Genomic DNA, 21039 nt, shown 5'->3' with positions numbered 1-21039 from the left:
ATCATTGTGATGTTGCGGTTATCAGTATTGAAATCTGCTGGAGTATGAGTTTGAAATAGATGACCTTGGGTCAGACTTAGAGAGGGGGGCTGATATTATATCCTGGGATGAGATGGACATACTCTACTCACATGTTTGAGCTTCTTCTTCCTACATGGTAGGAAGGGTCACGTGACGCCATATTTGCACGATTTGCTGGTAATGCTTTCTGAACTACATGGACACACCCACTGTCCGTCAACAATGGTGAGCTGGCCAGGATGTACCTGCCCTCAGCTTGTTTCATGCCCTTATCCTCATTCAGTCCATCACAGCCTCTGAGCCCTGTTACCAAAAAAGAGCAGAGGGTTTTTAAATCTGAGAAGAAAAGCCAGTCTAACTGCAGCATGCATTCCTCAGTGGGAACCTGTAATATTGCACTGCATTTTTCATTAAGTTTCGAATGCCTTGCTCGGGTGCATACTAAGCTTGGGACGTTAGGGACGTCGTTGTCATTCTGCTTGTTGTTGCAAAGTGGCTTTCAAACAATCTAAGCATTGACTGTATGCACATATTTTTGACAGATTTACTTATATGCTTATTATAGTAGAAATCCAAATTATTATGTTTTTTTTTTTTTTACAGTGACAGGCCTTTCAAGCCAAAAGTCAAACTAGTGAAAAATCTACAGTTTATTTACCTAATGAGTTTTCCATTATGTACAATGGTGCAACGGAGTGTTCCCCAGGGTGTAGTTTGTGATGTGGGTGTGGACTGCAGGTCTGTGCAATGGTCCTCACACCCAAGGTAGTGGGCAGGGAGATGCCCTGGGCGAGGACGTGGCTCTGTGCACTGCCTCGACACGCCTGCTGTCACACTCTCACTCACTCTCTTACTGTGAGTTTTGAGACACGGTGCAGAAAATCCTTGGTGGAATCGCAGTGGTCTAGTGCTGTTGCCAGGAATCATCACTGCTGACGTTGCTCCGTTCCAGAGTTACATCATTCTAGGCTACTAAGTTTTAAAACTGGACTGTTAGACCATAGGAATGGTTATGAACGCAAAGACCATGTCTTTGGATGTGAGTCACATGGCTGAGGTGGGGAAGGTTCAGGAATGGTTTGTGTCACTGAAATATTATCGCCATCTGACTTTTGTTTGAATAATCTTTAAACAGAACAGCCCGACTCTGACAATGCATGCCTAGCTACTCGATAACTGGAAATGTTTCTCTCCAACATTAATTACAAAAACTCACACTAAAATGACCTATGTGCCCTCTCGCCTGACGCAGAGCAAAGGAGCGAAATGTTTTTGATTACCGAGATGACGGAGGCACTTAACTGTGACAGCGGCTCCCTTCCCATGATGCTTTGTTTCCTCACAGCAGTGACACGTCCCTCTTGCAGACTTACCCTGTCACTGTGTATTGCGGCTCGCCCACATTTACATATCTCACATATCTGGGTGCGGGATGGCTGCCCCAATGCCTTCGACAATCAACTCCTTTCAGCCAGGCACCTTACAGAACTTCCACGTCCATTCTGCTAGTACAGAGATGCCAGACAAATCATAATTCAGTCTGACATAGTCTGTTATAGATTCTGATGGTGGTGGTGGGGGGGGGTTAACACCTACCCAGCCCTAATCGAAATTATAAATAACCAAACAAAATACTAGTATTTTAACTTTTTTGATTGCATTCACAGATTTTTATAAAATTCAGTCGCCACTTGCAAGGACCAAAAAAATGCGCCCACAAGGTCACAATAACAGATTTTTAATTTGATTTATCCCACAATCAGTCCTAGAAGTCATGTTGTGTCCAGTACTAGTTACCATTGGCTACTTTTACTGTTGCACCAAGAGAAAAATTGTGTAACAACTTCATCACAAAAATACTCTGAAGGTTTGTTACTGACATCCTGTAGACTAGATGTTCTGCAAAGGACATTATTTCCCTTAATGCTCCAACTCACTGTTTTCCACTCAAAGGTGAGATGGCATTAATCTTGGGGGCCATTGTTGCTTTGCAAACCTTTGTAATTGCAATATTTCCAGGCACGTAACTGTTGATCCCAACACGTCATGCAGGCATTACACACGTCTGTTTTTCCCCTTCAGACGGCATGAAGACACATTTTCCGCTTCACCCTCTATGGCAGATAATTTTAAGACGTAATTCATTTTCCCCCTACATATGTTGAGTTCATCGACAAGACCCACCATTCTGTGAATTATATGTACAACTTGACTTTGTCCAGAAGATGGCCTAGTGATTAAGGAACTGGCTGTTAAATACTACATTAAACGTCCTCTTATTATTTATCAGAAGAATGTGCTGCGTCTCTTGTTGATTCAGTACCAAATGATACACCAAATGAGGTTAATGATACAGTGGAGCTTGGAAATCCTCGAAAAAAATCCTGCAGAATTTTGGAAGCAATTGCACAAATAAACCATCTGGGTTATCCTATTGTGACGGGTAGTTTCAGACCGGTAGTTAGAAGTTAGACTCTCAGCAAAGTATCAGGCAAAGAACAACTGGCAACACTTTACTTGAAACAGTCTACATAAGGGTGACAAAAACCAAATGACACATTAACAGTGATGTTTATAACAACAGTCATAAGATATAACAGTGATGTTTATGACAACAGTCATAAACATCAATAATATGTCATTAATATGCATGACATGTGTCATGTCATTCTTATGACGGTTACATGTCTCCCTTATGTAGACTGCTTCAAGTAAAGTGTTATGAACAATTATATAAATTATGCAAGCTGTCCATGGTAGATGAGTCTCCTGTGCAAGTGATAATGTAGCTATAAAAATAAACCATAGATTGAACTGTTATAGTAAGTTATTTTCTAAAAATGAAATGTGATACTGTGATGGTTATTTGTCTAAGTATTTTTAGGGTACTTAGGAACATATGCAACAAAGACACTGGGGCTCAAAGTCCATGCCTGGCTGGTATTTCTTTTATTTCTAAGTCTAAACGTACTGCATTGCATGACTGTGATTTATAGCGTGATAGCAAAATGGAGACTGACATTCTAAAATAATTTTTTTAGCAGGACAGTAATAATCTTTATTTTTTCCCCAGGCAGCTCAAATGGCTGAGCTTCAATACTCAGGATCGATAGAAAGGATCACTTAACTTAAGTTATGGAAACTTCCAGGCAGGCTGGTCTCATAAGGGTTCTATTCCTGGAACCGTGGTCATTAAATTCACTGCAGTAAACTGTTCTAATGTGTGTTTCACTGCTTTATTTTGGCCTTCAACTGGGAACTCTAGAGCCATCTAAGGAGCATTGACACATTTAGTTGCCTATGGACCAGTTTGTTAGCCACTGTGCTACAGCTAACCAGCCAAACAAAAGAGTTAGCTGGGTTTCTAGGCCCTGGCTATGGGTCAAAGAGACCCCGTAATGGGAACTCCAGATAGGTTCTTCACTGTGCTATGTGCAGGGCCAAAGGCCAATCCTTGCTTTGCTAGGAGAAGCTGAATGAGGCACAGAGGTTCCATTGTGTCTCCCACGGCTGTTCTCAGCTCATTCCCACTCATTGCAGACAGCAGTAATCCAAGTCATAAGGAAACTGCCAATGTGATGTATGAATACTCATTTTTTTTTAACCTGCTCTATTCTGTCCCACTGTCTCATCATGGGCTGATGCCGAGTTCCTTGTCACAGTCAGTTTTTTTGCCTTTACTGTAAAATGGAGTGCTATTCGCTGCATGATTAAATCTCCAGCGTCACAGTCAGAGGTGAATATCGTCCATAAGCTAATACACGCTGTAGTAGTGCCCAGAAGCAGCTCTGGGTCTGTTCTGCAGATTCACTAAGATTACTTACAGCTTGTATTCCTGTTTCTGAACAGGGGCGGGGAGACGCCTCAAAGGACCAGAGCCAGGTGTGGATGATGACTCAGTAAGTGTCACAAAAGGCGTGTCGCATAATAGGAACATGACCACCCAAGATGCAGTTTCTCGCTCTAATGATCCCAAGAGTAATGGATGTACGTCAAATAACCAAGGCTGCTTTACAGTTTCAAATGCACATACCAAACTTTCTATGCTGTTATTTTCTTCAAATCTATACAAATATACAGCTTTGGAAAAAATTAAGAGACCACTCCATATTTAAAAAAAAAAATCTGAATTGTTAAATCCTGGTTTAATTCTGGTTCATTGTGAGGCAGGCTGCTTCCAGGCTCAAAATTTCTAAGACTGCAGTACACAAGAAAAAGGTGAAGCAGGAGACATTGGGAATGACCAAAATCCAGGCAGGTAGAGGGCAGAAGAAACTTTCTAATGCCAGGGATGACATTGCCTCATAAATCAGAGGATGTCCTCAAGTGACCTTCAAAAAGAATGGGAAACATTAAGTGGTGTGACGTCTACTGCTAGGACAATATGTAACAGTTTCCTAGAAGCAGGACTGAATACCCATAAAGCAAGGAAGAAGACCTTCAGATAAGCAGGGAACAGTTAGGCTGGAGTTTACCGAAAAATGTATATTTTAGACAGAATCCTGCCCATAAATTGAGAAATGAGTGAAACTGAAAATTTTGCTGTGGTCTGTCATATTTTTCTAGCAAAAAAATCTGATTCTTCTTTTTTGACATCTGGGTATGGCGTTACACATCCAAGTAAGTGGTTTTAAATTGTCATTAGAAAAAGTCATGCCCATATCCCACGATGCTTTTAGATTTGTGAGGAAGCATCCGAAGTTCTAGAAGAGGAGAGACCTCGCCCCCAAGGCTCCTCGCCAGTCAATGAATACCCTGCTACTGAAAAGTACACAGATATTGACAAACAGGTATGATCACCCTGAAAGTCTCAGAGCTGTAGCATTTGACAGCAAAGAAAGAGCATCGTATCTCTGTATGAATTCTCTCCCTTCAATCACTGAACATTTTCAGGCTGAAGAGGACATATATGACCCCTACCACAAGAGCAGTAGCATCAAGAAAGGAAAAAGGATTGGATTTGGTTCATTCTTTGAAAAACGCTCTTCAGCAAAAATAAGTCAAATGGAGGTGGGTCATGCCTTCTTCCTATGCACATATAAGCAGGGATTGGCCATTGGAATTTTTGCTACTAGCCAACTGGGCTACTTTAGTAAAAAATGTAGCCTAGCATGCATTTTTCTTTACTTGCCAGAGGGCTAGCGTTCAGCTTTTTGCACTTGCCCTTCATCTAAATGAATTGCCTCAGGCGGGAGGAAGAGCTTAATTGCCAACCCTGCATGTAATGTATGATGTGCATTCTAAAGATCTCAGCCCATTTCATCCTGCATGCAGGACCCAGAAGGATCTGAGTCGAGAGTGTTTGTACGAACGGTAAAAAAAGCCGCTTCAGAGGGCCTGGTGGTGAGCGGTGGGGGCAAGGAGGGAATATTCATTAAAGAAGTGAAACCAGATTCACCAGCATCAAAACACCTCACCGTGAAAGAAGGTAACCCATATCTGCATTTCACTCAGTTTACACTGATTGTAGTTACACTAAATCGTTGTAAGTATTATATAAGTATTAGGCCAACAGTTCAAATCTGAGTTTCAGCTTTACCTGTTTGTTTGTATGTGTTCAAATTACAGGTGACCAAATACTCAGTGCGACAGTTTATTTTGACAACATCTCCTACGAAGATGCTCTCCAGATCCTGAAGCATGCTCAGGCATACAGAATGGAGATGTGTCTGAAGCGGAAGAGGCCTGCCTCTACAGTATCTACCCTTGAAAGGACCACAGATGTACAGCCAGATGTGCGTTACGTGAGGGTTATGGTCTTGCCCAAATGTTTTCTGTGTCAGTTTCTTGTGAACATTTTGTGTGTATTATTCCTCAGAGAGAGGAGAGAACCGGTCCAGAGGAACGAGGACGAAAAGCACAGAGGCGACATGATGTGCGGATTTCATGGCCGAAATTTTCCTCCCTTGGCAAGGGGCGCAAGGCCGTCTTCAAGAGGTCTCATAGTACATCCGAGGCAGAGGATGAGAAGAGGCTGGAAATGAGCCCATCGACCAGCGATACAGAGTCCCCACTGAAGACTAAGGAAGATGCAGAGGCGAAAACGAAGAAGGCGAAGATGAAGCTGAAGAAGACAGGCTTGAGGAGCAAATCTGTCGACCCGGATGAACGGCTCGCCGTAGAAACACATACGGGGTTCTTAGAGTTTGTGGAAAAGCATCACCCTCTAGAGGAGGCTTCCAGTCAGCCATCTCCAGAAAAACAGGAGAGCTTACCATCTAAGATGCCTCACATATTTGTGCTGGATGACCAAGAGAAGAAGGAATCAGTTAGAATACAAAAGAAGTGTATTGTTCCATACATGCCAGACTTTGAGACTGAAGCTAGCCAACATAAAGCAGAGCTCATTAGCCTGGACAAGACCCTGAAAACCACTGACATTACAAACTCTCTTGCAGATCGAGGTCGCCATTCGCCTAAGCGCTCCCCAGATGGGAAAAAGAGGAAAAAAAAACAGAGGTCAGAACTTAAAGTAAATATTCAGGGAAAGGAGAAGGACGACTTGAGTCCTGATAACCTCACTAAATCCCCTCTGGCCCCAGGAATAAGTACCTCCCCCCGAAATTTAACAGCATCACCCACTATAGCCAGAACTCCAGAATTATCAGTATCACCAGACAGCAAGGTGGGTCCCAAAATAATATCGCACACTCAGCTGAAGGAACAGCAAATGGCCATTGACATCAACACTCAGAGTATAAGTGGCTACCAACCCACCATTAAAGAAGACCAAAAAGGTGCAAGAGAAGAAGACATTTCACCTTTTACTGGGACTGGAGTAGCTGAGGATATAAAAGAGCTGAAAGCAGATGTGTTAATATCAAATGTAGGCGTTCAAAAGAAACCTCCAAAAATGGATTCTGGGAAACAGTGGAAAGAAAGAAGTATACTTATTTCTGATTTGGAGAGATATGGAATCCGAAGCAAAGGTCCAGTGGCTGATATTGGCATAGCAAGATCACACTATGTGAGTTCAGTAAATGAAGTTCAAACAAGTATGATAGACAGAAGTGATGAGAGTGCAGTTAAACCTACAGATTGTGGCTTATATGAAAACATACTAGACATAAACAGACCCAGAACTTCCACAGCAACATCAACACTCCACAGCGAAAAAACCCAGAAGACAGAAGTCAGTTGTAAAGATGATGATGTCTCAACGGCACCTGATGGAGCCATCAAAGAGTCATTGTTACATATACAACCTCCACTACTTACAAAAGACATAAACAAAGACATTTCAGGACAAATCGAAAAACAAGCACCTGTGAAGTTTAAACTGCCAAAAATGGATAAACCTGACTTCAGTATGCATGAGCCCATTTTAAAGACAGACAAAGAAAAAACAGTAACTCAACTGGAAATCAAAGACATCCAGGCAGAACTTAGGGATCCAACCACAGAGCAAATACATATAATTGAGTCATCTCACATGAACATTCTACCCAAACGTGAAGACATTGAGATACCAGGTATGGAAGCTGTAGTTCCATCAAGGAATATTCAAATGCCAGGCGTGAGGATGACTATGGATATGCAGAAGATACATGATATTAAGGGGCAATATTCCGAAAGAGATTCTGCATCATTCAAGCTGCCCAGTGCTGACCTGTCAGACATTGATTTGCAGCAACATATTACAAAGACAGATATTAATGCTGAAAAAGTAAAACTGACTAAAGCTGCCAGTGTATCTAGGCCTGCTGAGATAACAGAAAAGCCACTGGATGTGAAGAGAACAGTACCTATTCAGGCCCCTATTACAGACGTAAGAGTTCCAGAGTTCAAGATTGACTCAAATTATATGATAAAAGAAGAGAGTAAACAGTCACATCCCATATTCAAACTACCAAGGACTGAATTTCCTGATGCAGATACCCATACACCTATTGCCATGACAAAAATTGAATCTTCAAAAATCACCGTGGAAAGTTCTGGCTCAAAGGAAGAAGGTTATGTACAAAAGGCAAAGGTAGATGCTGGGGAAGTAAGTACTGAGATGACTAAAATTAAAGAGCGAGACAATATAATAAAACTACCAAAGCGAGAGGACATTGAAATACCAGGGATGGAAGCCAGTGTATCTACAGCAACTATCCAGACATCAGTGAAGCAAAGCTTTCGAAGCGGAGAAACAGATGCTACCATTCTGAAGACAAAAACTGAAATAGGAGAGATCAGTTCCACCAAAAGACACTCTGCAATCAAACTTCCAAAAGTGAAACATCCAGACCTTGATATTCATCAGATCACTAAAACAGATATTAGTACTGAAAAAAGTGGTTTACAGCTTGAAAGTCTTCCTACTGTTTTGAAACATGACATAAATGTATCCCTACCGAATGCCGCTGGATCAAAGATGAATCTTGAAGCACCAAAGGCTGATACAGATGTCTGTGGTGTTTTGCCAGAAATTGAAATTAAAGGTACATCTTTGGAAGCTACAGCTGTGATTCCAGTATCATTAACTTCTGTCGATGTTTTGCTAAAGAAACCAGACATTGACAGGGAGGTTCCAAAAGTCAGTGCTGATGTTCCATCAATAGATGTGAAACTTCCAGAAGCAGAGCTGACAGTGTCGGGACAGGCACCTTCAGTTGACGTCAAAGGCCCGAGAGTTGAGGTTGAAGGCCGTGATGTAGATGGACAAGGAAGCAATTTTAAGATGCCCAGATTTGGAATCTCACTTTCAAAAGTGAAGGCAACTGGGCCAGATATTGATGTAACATTGCCCAAAGCAAAGTTAGATGCCCAGTTACCCACTGCTGAATTGCTGGCACCCTCAGTTGAGGGGGAAGTTGAAATAACTGAGAAAGATGTTAAAGGACTAGATGTAAAGATCAAGAAACCAAAGATATCTTTTCCTAATATTGACTTCCAAGAAACAGAAGTAAAAGCTCCAGAAGCTGAGGTAACCATTGCAAAAGGAGAAATATCTCTTCCCCAGGCCAGCATAGAGGCAAAAGGCTCCAAATTGGACAGAAAATTTACTGATGTTGATGTTAAGGAAGATGTTGCCATTGGAGATCTTCCTAGCAAATCCAAGGTACCAACTATGAAACTCCCTAAATTTGGAGCAACAAAGGGCAAAGTTGAAGGTGTGGATGTAAGTGCCGACATTAATGTACCTGAAGCAAAGGTTCCATCAGGTGAAGTAGCGATTGAAGTTAAGGCCCCTGATACTGAGGGAATGGGATTGGAAGTGGATAAAACAAAAGGTAAATTTAAACTTCCCAAAGTGACAATGCCAGACATAAATGTATCCCTACCCAAAGTGTCTGGACCAGAGATAAATCTCAAAGGACCAAAGGCTGAAATGGATGTTTCTGTATCAAAGCCAGAGACTGACATTAAAGGTTCATTTTTGGAAGGTACAGCTGGTATTCCAACACTTGAACCAGAAGGAAAGGTAAAATTTCAAATGCCTCATATCAAAATGCACTCTTTTGGGATCTCTGAGCCTGAAGTGAAAAGTCGAAAATTATCCGGGGACCAAACATTACCTTCTGTTGACATTTCACTAAAGAAACCAGACATCGACATGGAGGCCCCGAAAGTCAGTGCTGATGTTCCATCAGTGGATGTGAAACTTCCAGAAGCAGAGCTGACGGTGTCAGGACAGGCACCTTCAGTTGACATCAAAGGCCCAAGTGTTAAAGTTGAAGGCCCTGATGTAGATGAACAAGGAAGTAAATTTAAGATGCCCAAATTTGGAATTTCATTTCCAAAAGTGAAGGCAGCTGGACCAGAAATCAGTACCACAAAGCCAGATGTTGACATAACGTTGCCTGAAGCAACATTGGAGACCCAGTTACCCAGTGCTAAATTGGAGGCACCTTCAGTTGAGAGGGAAGTTGAAATACCTGAGATGGATGTTAAAGGCCTAGATGTAAAGATCAAGAAACCAAAGATTTCATTTCCTAATACTGACTTCCAAAAAACAAAAACTAAAGCTCCAGTAGCTGAGGTAGCCATTCCAAAAGGAGAAATATGTCTTCCCCAGGCCAGTGTTGAGGTGAAAGGCCCCAAAGTGGACATGAAATCACATGATGTAGATGTTAAGGCAGATGCTGGCATTGGAGATTCTCCTAGCAAATTCAAAGTACCAAGTATGAAACTTCCCAAATTTGGATCAACAAAAGGCAAAGTTGAAGGTGTGGATGTAAGTGCCGACATTAATGTACCTGAAGTAGAGGCTCCATCAGGTGAAGTAGCGATTGAAGTTAAGGCCCCTGATACTGAGGGAATGGGATTGGAAGTGGATAAAACAAAAGGTAAATTTAAACTTCCCAAAGTGACAATGCCAGACATGAATGTATCTCTACCCAAAGTGTCTGGACCAGAGATAAATCTCAAAGGACCAACGGTTGAAACTGATGTTTCTGTATCAAAGCCAGAAACTGACATTAAAGGTCCATATTTGGAAACTACAGCTGATATTCCACCAATCGAACCAGAAGGAAAGTTAACATTTCAAATGCCTCATATCAAAATACCCTCTTTTGGGATTTCCAAGCCTGAACTGAAAAGTCGAAAATTATCCGGGGACCAAACATTACCTTCTGTTGATGTTTCGCTAAAGAAACCAGACATCGACATGAAGGCTCCGAAAGTCAGTGCTGATGTTCCATCAGTGGATGTGAAACTTTCAGAAGCAGAGCTTATGGTATCAGGACAGGCACCTTTAGTTGATGTAAAAGGCCCAAGAGTTGAGGTTGAAGGCCCTGACATAGATGGACAAGAAAGTAAATTTAAGATGCCCAAATTTGGAATCTCATTTCCAAAAGTGAAGGCAGCTGGACCAGAAATCAGTACCTCAAAGCCAGATGTTGACGTGACATTGCCTGAAGCAACATTAGAGACCCAATTACCCAGTGCTGAATTGGAGGCACTGTCAGTTGAGGGAGAAGTCAAAATACCTGAGATGGATGTTAAAGGATCGGATGTGGAGATCAAGAAACCAAAGATTTCTTTACCTAAGTTTGGATTTTCAAAAACAGAGGTGAAAGTTCCGGAGGTTGAGGTAACCATTCCAAAAGGAGAAATATCTCTTCCCCAGGCCAGTGTTGAGGTGAAATGCCTCAAAGTGGACATGAAATCACCAGATGTAGATGTTAAGGCAGATACTGGCATTGGAGATTCTCCCAGCGAATTCAAGTTACCAAGCATGAAACTTTCTAAATTTGGAACCACAAAAGGCAAAGCTGAAGGTGTGGACGTAAGTGCCGACATTAATGTACCTGAAGTAGAGGTTCCATCAGGTGAAGTAGCGATTGAAGTTAAAGCCCCTGATACAGAGGGGATGGGATTGGAAGTGGATAAAACAAAAGGTAAATTTAAACTTCCCAAAGTGACAATGCCAGACATAAATGTATCCCTACCCAAAGTGTCTGGACCAGAGATAAATCTCAAAGGACCAAAGATGGAAACAGATGTTTCTGTATCAAAGCCAGAAACTGACATTAAAGGTCCATCTTTGGAAGCTACAGCTGATATTTCAGCAATCGAACCAGAAGGAAAGTTGAAATTTCAAATGCCTCATATCAAAATACCCTCTTTTGGGATTTCCATGCCTGAAGTGAAAGACCGAAAATTATCCGGGGACCAAACATTACCTTCTGCTGACATTTCACTAAAGAAACCAGACATCGACATGAAGGCTCCGAAAGTCAGTGCTGATGTTCCATCAGTGGATGTGAAACTTCCAGAAGCAGACCTGACGGTGTCAGGACAGGCACCTTCAGTTGATGTCAAAGGCCCAAGCGTTAAAGTTGAAGGCCCTGACTTAGATGGACAAGGAAGTAAATTTAAGATGCCCAAATTTGGAATCTCATTTCCAAAAGTGAAGGCAGCTGGACCAGAAATCAGTACCTCAAAGCCAGATGTTGACGTGACATTGCCCGAAGCAACATTAGAGGCCCAGTTACCCAGTGCTGAATTGGAGGCACCTTCAGTTGAGAGGGAAGTTGAAATACCTGAGATGGATGTTAAAGGACTAGATGTAAAGATCAAGAAACCAAAGATTTCATTTCCTAAGTTTGGCTTTTCAAAAACAGAAGCTAAAGCTGCAGAAGCTGAGGTAACCATTCCAAAAGGAGAACTATCTCTTCCCCAGGCCAGTGTTGAGGTGAAAGGCCCCAAAGTGGACATGAAATCAGCAGATGTAGATGTTAAAGCAGATGTTGGCATTGGAGATTCTCCCAGCAAATACAAGTTACCGAGTATGAAACTTCCAAAATTTGGATCAACAAAAGGCAAACTTGAAGGTGTGGATGTAAGTGCCGACATTAATGTACCTGAAGTAGAGGTTCCATCAGGTGAAGTAGCGATTGAAGTTAAGGCCCCTGATACAGAGGGAATGGGATTGGAAGTGGATAAAACAAAAGGTAAATTTAAACTTCCCAAAGTGACAATGCCAGACATGAATGTATCTCTACCCAAAGTGTCTGGACCAGAGATAAATCTCAAAGGACCAAAGATGGAAACAGATGTTTCTGTATCAAAGCCAGAAACTGACATTAAAGGTCCATCTTTGGAAGCTACAGCTGATATTCCAGCAATCGAACCAGAAGGAAAGTTAAAATTTCAAATGCCTCATATCAAAATTCCCTCTTTTGGGATTTCCAAGCCTGAACTGAAAAGTCGAAAATTATCCGGGGACCAAACATTACCTTCTGTTGACATTTCACTAAAGAAACCAGACATCGACATGGAGGCCCCGAAAGTCAGTGCTGATGTTCCATCAGTGGATGTGAAACTTCCAGAAGCAGAGCTGACGGTGTCAGGACAGGCACCTTCAGTTGACATCAAAGGCCCAAGTGTTAAAGTTGAAGGCCCTGATGTAGATGGACAAGGAAGTAAATTTAAGATGCCCAAATTTGGAATCTCATTTCCAAAAGTGAAGGCAGCTGGACCAGAAATCAGTACCTCAAAGCCAGATGTTGACATGACATTGCCCGAAGCAACATTAGAGGCCCAGTTACCCAGTGCTGAATTGGAGGCACCTTCAGTTGAGAGGGAAGTTGAAATACCTGAGATGGATGTTAAAGGACTAAATGTAAAGATCAAGAAACCAAAGATTTCATTTCCTAAGTTTGGCTTTTCAAAAACAGAAGCTAAAGCTCCAGAAGCTGAGGTAACCATTCCAAAAGGAGAACTATCTCTTCCGCAGGCCAGTGTTGAGGTGAAAGGCCCCAAAATGGACATGAAATCACCAGATGTAGATGTTAAAGCAGATGTTGGCATTGGAGATTCTCCCAGCAAATACAAGTTACCGAGTATGAAACTTCCCAAATTAGGATCAACAAAAGGCAAAGTTGATGGTGTGGATGTAAGTGCCGACATTAATGTACCTGAAGTAGAGGCTCCATCAGGTGAAGTAGCGATTGAAGTTAAGGCCCCTGATATTGAGGGAATGGGATTGGAAGTGGATAAAACAAAAGGTAAATTTAAACTTCCCAAAGTGACAATGCCAGACATGAATGTATCGCTACCCAAAGTGTCTGGACCAGAGATAAATCTCAAAGGACCAAAGATGGAAACAGATGTTTCTGTATCAAAGCCAGAAACTGACATTAAAGGTCCATCTTTGGAAGCTACAGCTGATATTCCAGCAATCGAACCAGAAGGAAAGTTAAAATTTCAAATGCCTCATATCAAAATTCCCTCTTTTGGGATTTCCAAGCCTGAACTGAAAAGTCGAAAATTATCCGGGGACCAAACATTACCTTCTGTTGACATTTCACTAAAGAAACAAGACATCGACATGGAGGCCTCGAAAGTCAGTGCTGATGTTCCATCAGTGGATGTGAAACTTCCAGAAGCAGACCTGACGGTGTCAGGACAGGCACCTTCAGTTGACATCAAAGGCCCAAGTGTTAAAGTTGAAGGCCCTGACGTAGATGGACAAGGAAGTAAATTTAAGATGCCCAAATTTGGAATCTCATTTCCAAAAGTGAAGGCAGCTGGACCAGAAATCAGTACCTCAAAGCCAGATGTTGACGTGACATTGCCTGAAGCAACATTAGAGACCCAATTACCCAGTGCTGAATTGGAGGCACCTTCAGTTGAGAGGGAAGTTGAAATACCTGAGATGGATGTTAAAGGCCTAGATGTAAAGATCAAGAAACCAAAGATTTCATTTCCTAAGTTTGGCTTTTCAAAAACAGAAGCTAAAGCTCCAGAAGCTGAGGTAACCATTCCAAAAGGAGAAATATCTCTTCCCCAGGCCAGTGTTGAGGTGAAAGGCCCCAAAGTGGACATGAAATCACCAGATGTAGATGTTAAAGCAGATGTTGGCATTGGAGATTCTCCCAGCAAATACAAGTTACCGAGTATGAAACTTCCCAAATTTGGATCAACAAAAGGCAAACTTGAAGGTGTGGATGTAAGTGCCGACATTAATGTACCTGAAGTAGAGGTTCCATCAGGTGAAGTAGCGATTGAAGTTAAGGCCCCTGATACTGAGGGAATGGGATTGGAAGTGGATAAAACAAAAGGTAAATTTAAACTTCCCAAAGTGACAATGCCAGACATGAATGTATCTCTACCCAAAGTGTCTGGACCAGAGATAAATCTCAAAGGACCAAAGATGGAAACAGATGTTTCTGTATCAAAGCCAGAAACTGACATTAAAGGTCCATCTTTGGAAGCTACAGCTGATATTCCAGCAATCGAACCAGAAGGAAAGTTAAAATTTCAAATGCCTCATATCAAAATTCCCTCTTTTGGGATTTCCAAGCCTGAACTGAAAAGTCGAAAATTATCCGGGGACCAAACATTACCTTCTGTTGACATTTCACTAAAGAAACCAGACATCGACATGAAGGCCCCGAAAGTCAGTGCTGATGTTCCATCAGTGGATGTGAAACTTCCAGAAGCAGACCTGACGGTGTCAGGACAGGCACCTTCAGTTGACATCAAAGGCCCAAGTGTTAAAGTTGAAGGCCCTGACGTAGATGGACAAGGAAGTAAATTTAAGATGCCCAAATTTGGAATCTCATTTCCAAAAGTGAAGGCAGCTGGACCAGAAATCAGTACCTCAAAGCCAGATGTTGACGTGACATTGCCCGAAGCAACATTAGAGACCCAATTACCCAGTGCTGAATTGGAGGCACCTTCAGTTGAGAGGGAAGCTGAAATACCTGAGATGGATGTTAAAGGACTAGATGTAAAGATTACGAAACCAAAGATTTCATTTCCTAAGTTTGGCTTTTCAAAAACAGAAGCTAAAGCTGCAGAAGCTGATGTAACCATTCCAAAAGGAGAAATATCTCTTCCCCAGGTCAGTGTTGAGGTGAAAGGCCCCAAAGTGGACATGAAATCAGCAGATGTAGATGTTAAAGCAGATGTTGGCATTGGAGATTCTCCCAGAAAATTCAAGTTACCGAGCATGAAACTTCCCAAATTTGGATCAACAAAAGGCAAAGTTGAAGGTGTCGATGTAAGTGCCGACATTAATGTACCTGAAGTAGAGGTTCCATCAGGTGAAGTAGCGATTGAAGTTAAGGCCCCTGATACTGAGGGAATGGGATTGGAAGTGGATAAAACAAAAGGTAAATTTAAACTTCCCAAAGTGACAATGCCAGACATGAATGTATCTCTACCCAAAGTGTCTGGACCAGAGATAAATCTCAAAGGACCAAAGATGGAAACAGATGTTTCTGTATCAAAGCCAGAAACTGACATTAAAGGTCCATCTTTGGAAGCTACAGCTGATATTCCAGCAATCGAACCAGAAGGAAAGTTAAAATTTCAAATGCCTCATATCAAAATTCCCTCTTTTGGGATTTCCAAGCCTGAACTGAAAAGTCGAAAATTATCCGGGGACCAAACATTACCTTCTGTTGACATTTCATTAAAGAAACCAGACATCGACATGGAGGCCCCGAAAGTCAGTGCTGATGTTCCATCAGTGGATGTGAAACTTCCAGAAGCAGAGCTGACGGTGTCAGGACAGGCACCTTCAGTTGACGTCAAAGGCCCAAGTGTTAAAGTTGAAGGCCCTGACGTAGATGGACAAGGAAGTAAATTTAAGATGCCCAAATTTGGAATCTCATTTCCAAAAGTGAAGGCAGCTGGACCAGACATCAGTACCTCAAAGCCAGATGTTGACGTGACATTGCCTGAAGCAACATTAGAGACCCAATTACCCAGTGCTGAAATGGAGGCACCTTCAGTTGAGAGGAAAGTTGAAATACCTGAGATGGATGTTAAAGGACTAGATGTAAAGATTACGAAACCAAAGATTTCATTTCCTAAGTTTGGCTTTTCAAAAACAGAAGCTAAAGCTGCAGAAGCTGAGGTAACCATTCCAAAAGGAGAAATATCTCTTCCCCAGGTCAGTGTTGAGGTGAAAGGCCCCAAAGTGGACATGAAATCACCAGATGTAGATGTTAAAGCAGATGTTGACATTGGAGATTCTCCCAGAAAATTCAAGTTACCGAGCATGAAACTTCCAAAATTTGGATCAACAAAAGGCAAAGTTGAAGGTGTGGATGTAAGTGCCGACATTAATGTACCTGAAGTAGAGGTTCCATCAGGTGAAATAGCGATTGAAGTTAAGGCCCCTGATACTGAGGGAATGGGATTGGAAGTGGATAAAACAAAAGGTAAATTTAAACTTCCCAAAGTGACAATGCCAGACATGAATGTATCTCTACCCAAAGTGTCTGGACCAGAGATAAATCTCAAAGGACCAAAGATGGAAACAGATGTTTCTGTATCAAAGCCAGAAACTGACATTAAAGGTCCATCTTTGGAAGCTACAGCTGATATTCCAGCAATCGAACCAGAAGGAAAGTTAAAATTTCAAATGCCTCATATCAAAATTCCCTCTTTTGGGATTTCCAAGCCTGAACTGAAAAGTCGAAAATTATCCGGGGACCAAACATTACCTTCTGTTGACATTTCACTAAAGAAACCAGACATCGACATGAAGGCCCCGAAAGTCAGTGCTGATGTTCCATCAGTGGATGTGAAACTTCCAGAAGCAGAGCTGACGGTGTCAGGACAGGCACCTTCAGTTGACATCAAAGGCCCAAGTGTTAAAGTTGAAGGCCCTGACGTAGATGGACAAGGAAGTAAATTTAAGATGCCCAAATTTGGAATCTCATTTCCAAAAGTGAAGGCAGCTGGACCAGAAATCAGTACCTCAAAGCCAGATGTTGATGTGACATTGCCTGAAGCAACATTAGAGGCCCAGTTACCCAGTGCTGAATTGGAGGCACCTTCAGTTGAGAGGGAAGCTGAAATACCTGAGATGGATATTAAAGGACTAGATGTAAAGATCAAGAAACCAAAGATTTCATTTCCTAAGTTTGGCTTTTCAAAAACAGAAGCTAAAGCTGCAGAAGCTGAGGTAACCATTCCAAAAGGAGAAATATCTCTTCCCCAGGCCAGTGTTGAGGTGAAAGGCCCCAAAGTCGACGTGAAATCACCAGATGTAGATGTTAAAGCAGATGTTGGCATTGGAGATTCTCCCAGCAAATACAAGTTACCGAGTATGAAACTTCCTAAATTTGGATCAACAAAAGGCAAAGTTGAAGGTGTGGATATAAGTGCCGACATTAATGAACCTGAAGTAGAGGTTCCATCAGGTGAAGTAGCGATTGAAGTTAAGGCCCCTGATACTGAGGGAATGGGATTGGAAGTGGATAAAACAAAAGGTAAATTTAAACTTCCCAAAGTGACAATGCCAGACATGAATGTATCTCTACCCAAAGTGTCTGGACCAGAGATAAATCTCAAAGGACCAAAAATGGAAACAGATGTTTCTGTATCAAAGCCAGAAACTGACATTAAAGGTCCATCTTTGGAAGCTACAGCTGATATTCCAGCAATCGAACCAGAAGGAAAGTTAAAATTTCAAATGCCTCATATCAAAATTCCCTCTTTTGGGATTTCCAAGCCTGAACTGAAAAGTCGAAAATTATCCGGGGACCAAACATTACCTTCTGTTGACATTTCACTAAAGAAACAAGACATCGACATGGAGGCCTCGAAAGTCAGTGCTGATGTTCCATCAGTGGATGTGAAACTTCCAGAAGCAGAGCTGACGGTGTCAGGACAGGCACCTTCAGTTGACATCAAAGGCCCAAGTGTTAAAGTTGAAGGCCCTGACGTAGATGGACAAGGAAGTAAATTTAAGATGCCCAAATTTGGAATCTCATTTCCAAAAGTGAAGGCAGCTGGACCAGAAATCAGTACCTCAAAGCCAGATGTTGACATGACATTGCCTGAAGCAACATTAGAGACCCAATTACCCAGTGCTGAATTGGAGGCAACTTCAGTTGAGAGGGAAGTTGAAATACCTGAGATGGATGTTAAAAGCCTAGATGTAAAGATCAAGAAACCAAAGATTTCATTTCCTAAGTTTGGCTTTTCAAAAACAGAAGCTAAAGCTCCAGAAGCTGATGTAACCATTCCAAAAGGAGAAATATCTCTTCCCCAGGCCAGTGTTGAGGTGAAAGGCCCCAAAGTCGATGTGAAATCACCAGATGTAGATGTTAAAGTAGATGTTGGCATTGGAGATTCTCCCAGCAAATTTAAGCTACCGAGTTTTAAACTTCCTAAATTTGGATCAACAAAAGGGAAAGTTGAAGGTATGGATGTAAGTGCCGACATTAATGTACCTGAAGTAGAGGCTCCATCAGGTGAATTAGCGATTGAAGTTAAGGCCCCTGATACTGAGGGAATGGGATTGGAAGTGGATAAAACAAAAGGTAAATTTAAACTTCCCAAAGTGACAATGCCAGACATGAATGTATCTCTACCCAAAGTGTCTGGACCAGAGATAAATCTCAAAGGACCAAAGATTGAAACAGATGTTTCTGTATCAAAGCCAGAAACTGACATTAAAGGTCCATCTTTGGAAGCTACAGCTGATATTCCAGCAATCGAACCAGAAGGAAAGTTAAAATTTCAAATGCCTCATATCAAAATTCCCTCTTTTGGGATTTCCAAGCCTGAACTGAAAAGTCGAAAATTATCCGGGGACCAAACATTACCTTCTGTTGACATTTCACTAAAGAAACCAGACATCGACATGGAGGCCCCGAAAGTCAGTGCTGATGTTCCATCAGTGGATGTGAAACTTCCAGAAGCAGAGCTGACGGTGTCAGGACAGGCACCTTCAGTTGACATCAAAGGCCCAAGTGTTAAAGTTGAAGGCCCTGACGTAGATGGACAAGGAAGTAAATTTAAGATGCCCAAATTTGGAATCTCATTTCCAAAAGTGAAGGCAGCTGGATCAGAAATCAGTACCTCAAAGCCAGATGTTGACGTGACATTGCCCGAAGCAACATTAGAGACCCAGTTACCCAGTACTGAATTGGAGGCACCTTCAGTTGAGGGGGAAGTTGAAATACCTGAGATGGATGTTAAAGGAACGGATGTAAAGATCAAGAAACCAAAGATTTCATTTCCGAAGTTTGGCTTTTCAAAAACAGAAGTTAAGGTTTCTGAGTCTGATATTCCTAAAAGAGAAATAACTCTTCCCCAGGTGAATGTAGAAGTGGAAGCCCCCAAAGTGGACATAAAATCTCCAGATGTAGATGTTAAGGCAGATGCTGGCATTGGAGATTCTCCCAGCAAATTCAGGCTACCAAGTATTAAACTTCCTAGATTTGGAGCAACAAAAGGCAAAGTTGCTGGTGTGGACGTAAGTGCCGACATTAATGTACCTGAATTTGAGCTTCCATCAGATGAAGTTGCAATTGAAGTTAAGGCCCCTGATACTGAGCTTGAGGGCCCAACTATGACCATCTCAGTGCCTGGGGCAAAGACAGAGGTACAATCTGACATTTCAGACATTGAGAGTACAAGAACAGAACCCCACACCTCCCCAAGTAAATTTAAACTCCCGACTTTCAAAATGCCAAAATTTTCCTTCTCACCAGTAAAGAGAAAACCTAGTGACGCAGAAGCAAATGTTGAAAAAACAGATACTGATGATAAAATTCCAGAAATCACACATGAAAGTGTTGAAGTGGACAAGAAAACCATTGATGCTTCCACAGAGAAAACATCTAGTTTCAGCCTCTCATTTCAGAAACCTAGAAGTCGAGATATGAGCCCCAGCACACATTCAGGAAAGCAGCCCCCTTTAGGCTCTGACAAAACTGAACATCACACAGGTGAAATATTATTGGAAGCCCCTGGAGAAGGTAAAGGTCATCTTCCTGAAAAAATCAAGGAACCCGAAAAATCATCCAAATTTAGTCTACCTTCATTTGGTGATATATTCAAGGGCCTAGATCTTGAGTTTCACGTTCCCACATTAGAAGAAGCTGAGCAAAAGAGGGACATTCTGCCTGGGACTCAAGAGAAGGCGGAAACAGATGAAGACAAAACAGACGCCAAGGAAGAGAAAGGCAGCTGGTTTACATTTCCTACGTTTGGTATGTCCTCACCATCCAAGACACCCAAAGAAACAGAGATAAAAGTCAGTTATCCCAAAGAAAACCTGGACAAGGGCACGGAGGGTGATGCTGCAGAGGACATTAGTCTGACCTCATCAGTGAAATCATCGGATGCATTTGCTGACATTAGTTCCACCATCACAAGTGAGCAGGTTGGCCTTTCAGAGACATCTCCTGAAAAGGTTACAGTGAAATACTCCGAACCATCTGTCATTGTGGGGGTTGGACAGGTTAAAACACCCAGTGATGTTATTACCTCCACGGCAAGAACTGAACTCATTCGCCTGGAGCCACAGTTGCCTGATCCGGTCACTGTATGTGTCACGTCACCATCACAGGACACCCTGACAGACACAGGGGACATTCACATCGTTACGTCAAACATACAAGCACTACCGGGGACTGAACATGCCACGATTATTACCAAGTTTGAAACAGTAGAAACCGTACCATTGGGCAGAGGCTCATTTAAAAGTGCTGCCGCGCCTTGGACTGTCGAGGCACCTACTGAAAGTGCCAAGGAGTCCTCCGGAGAAAAGGTGGTCGTGGAAAAGCATGTAATAAAAGAGAAGATGGTTGATGACAAGGGAACCGTCGT

Source organism: Paramormyrops kingsleyae, chromosome 14 (genome assembly GCF_048594095.1).
Source record: "Paramormyrops kingsleyae isolate MSU_618 chromosome 14, PKINGS_0.4, whole genome shotgun sequence".
In the NCBI taxonomy this organism is placed as follows: Eukaryota; Metazoa; Chordata; class Actinopteri; order Osteoglossiformes; family Mormyridae; genus Paramormyrops; species Paramormyrops kingsleyae.
The sequence above is the reverse complement of the archived record's forward strand: the minus strand, read 5'-3'. Positions refer to the sequence as shown.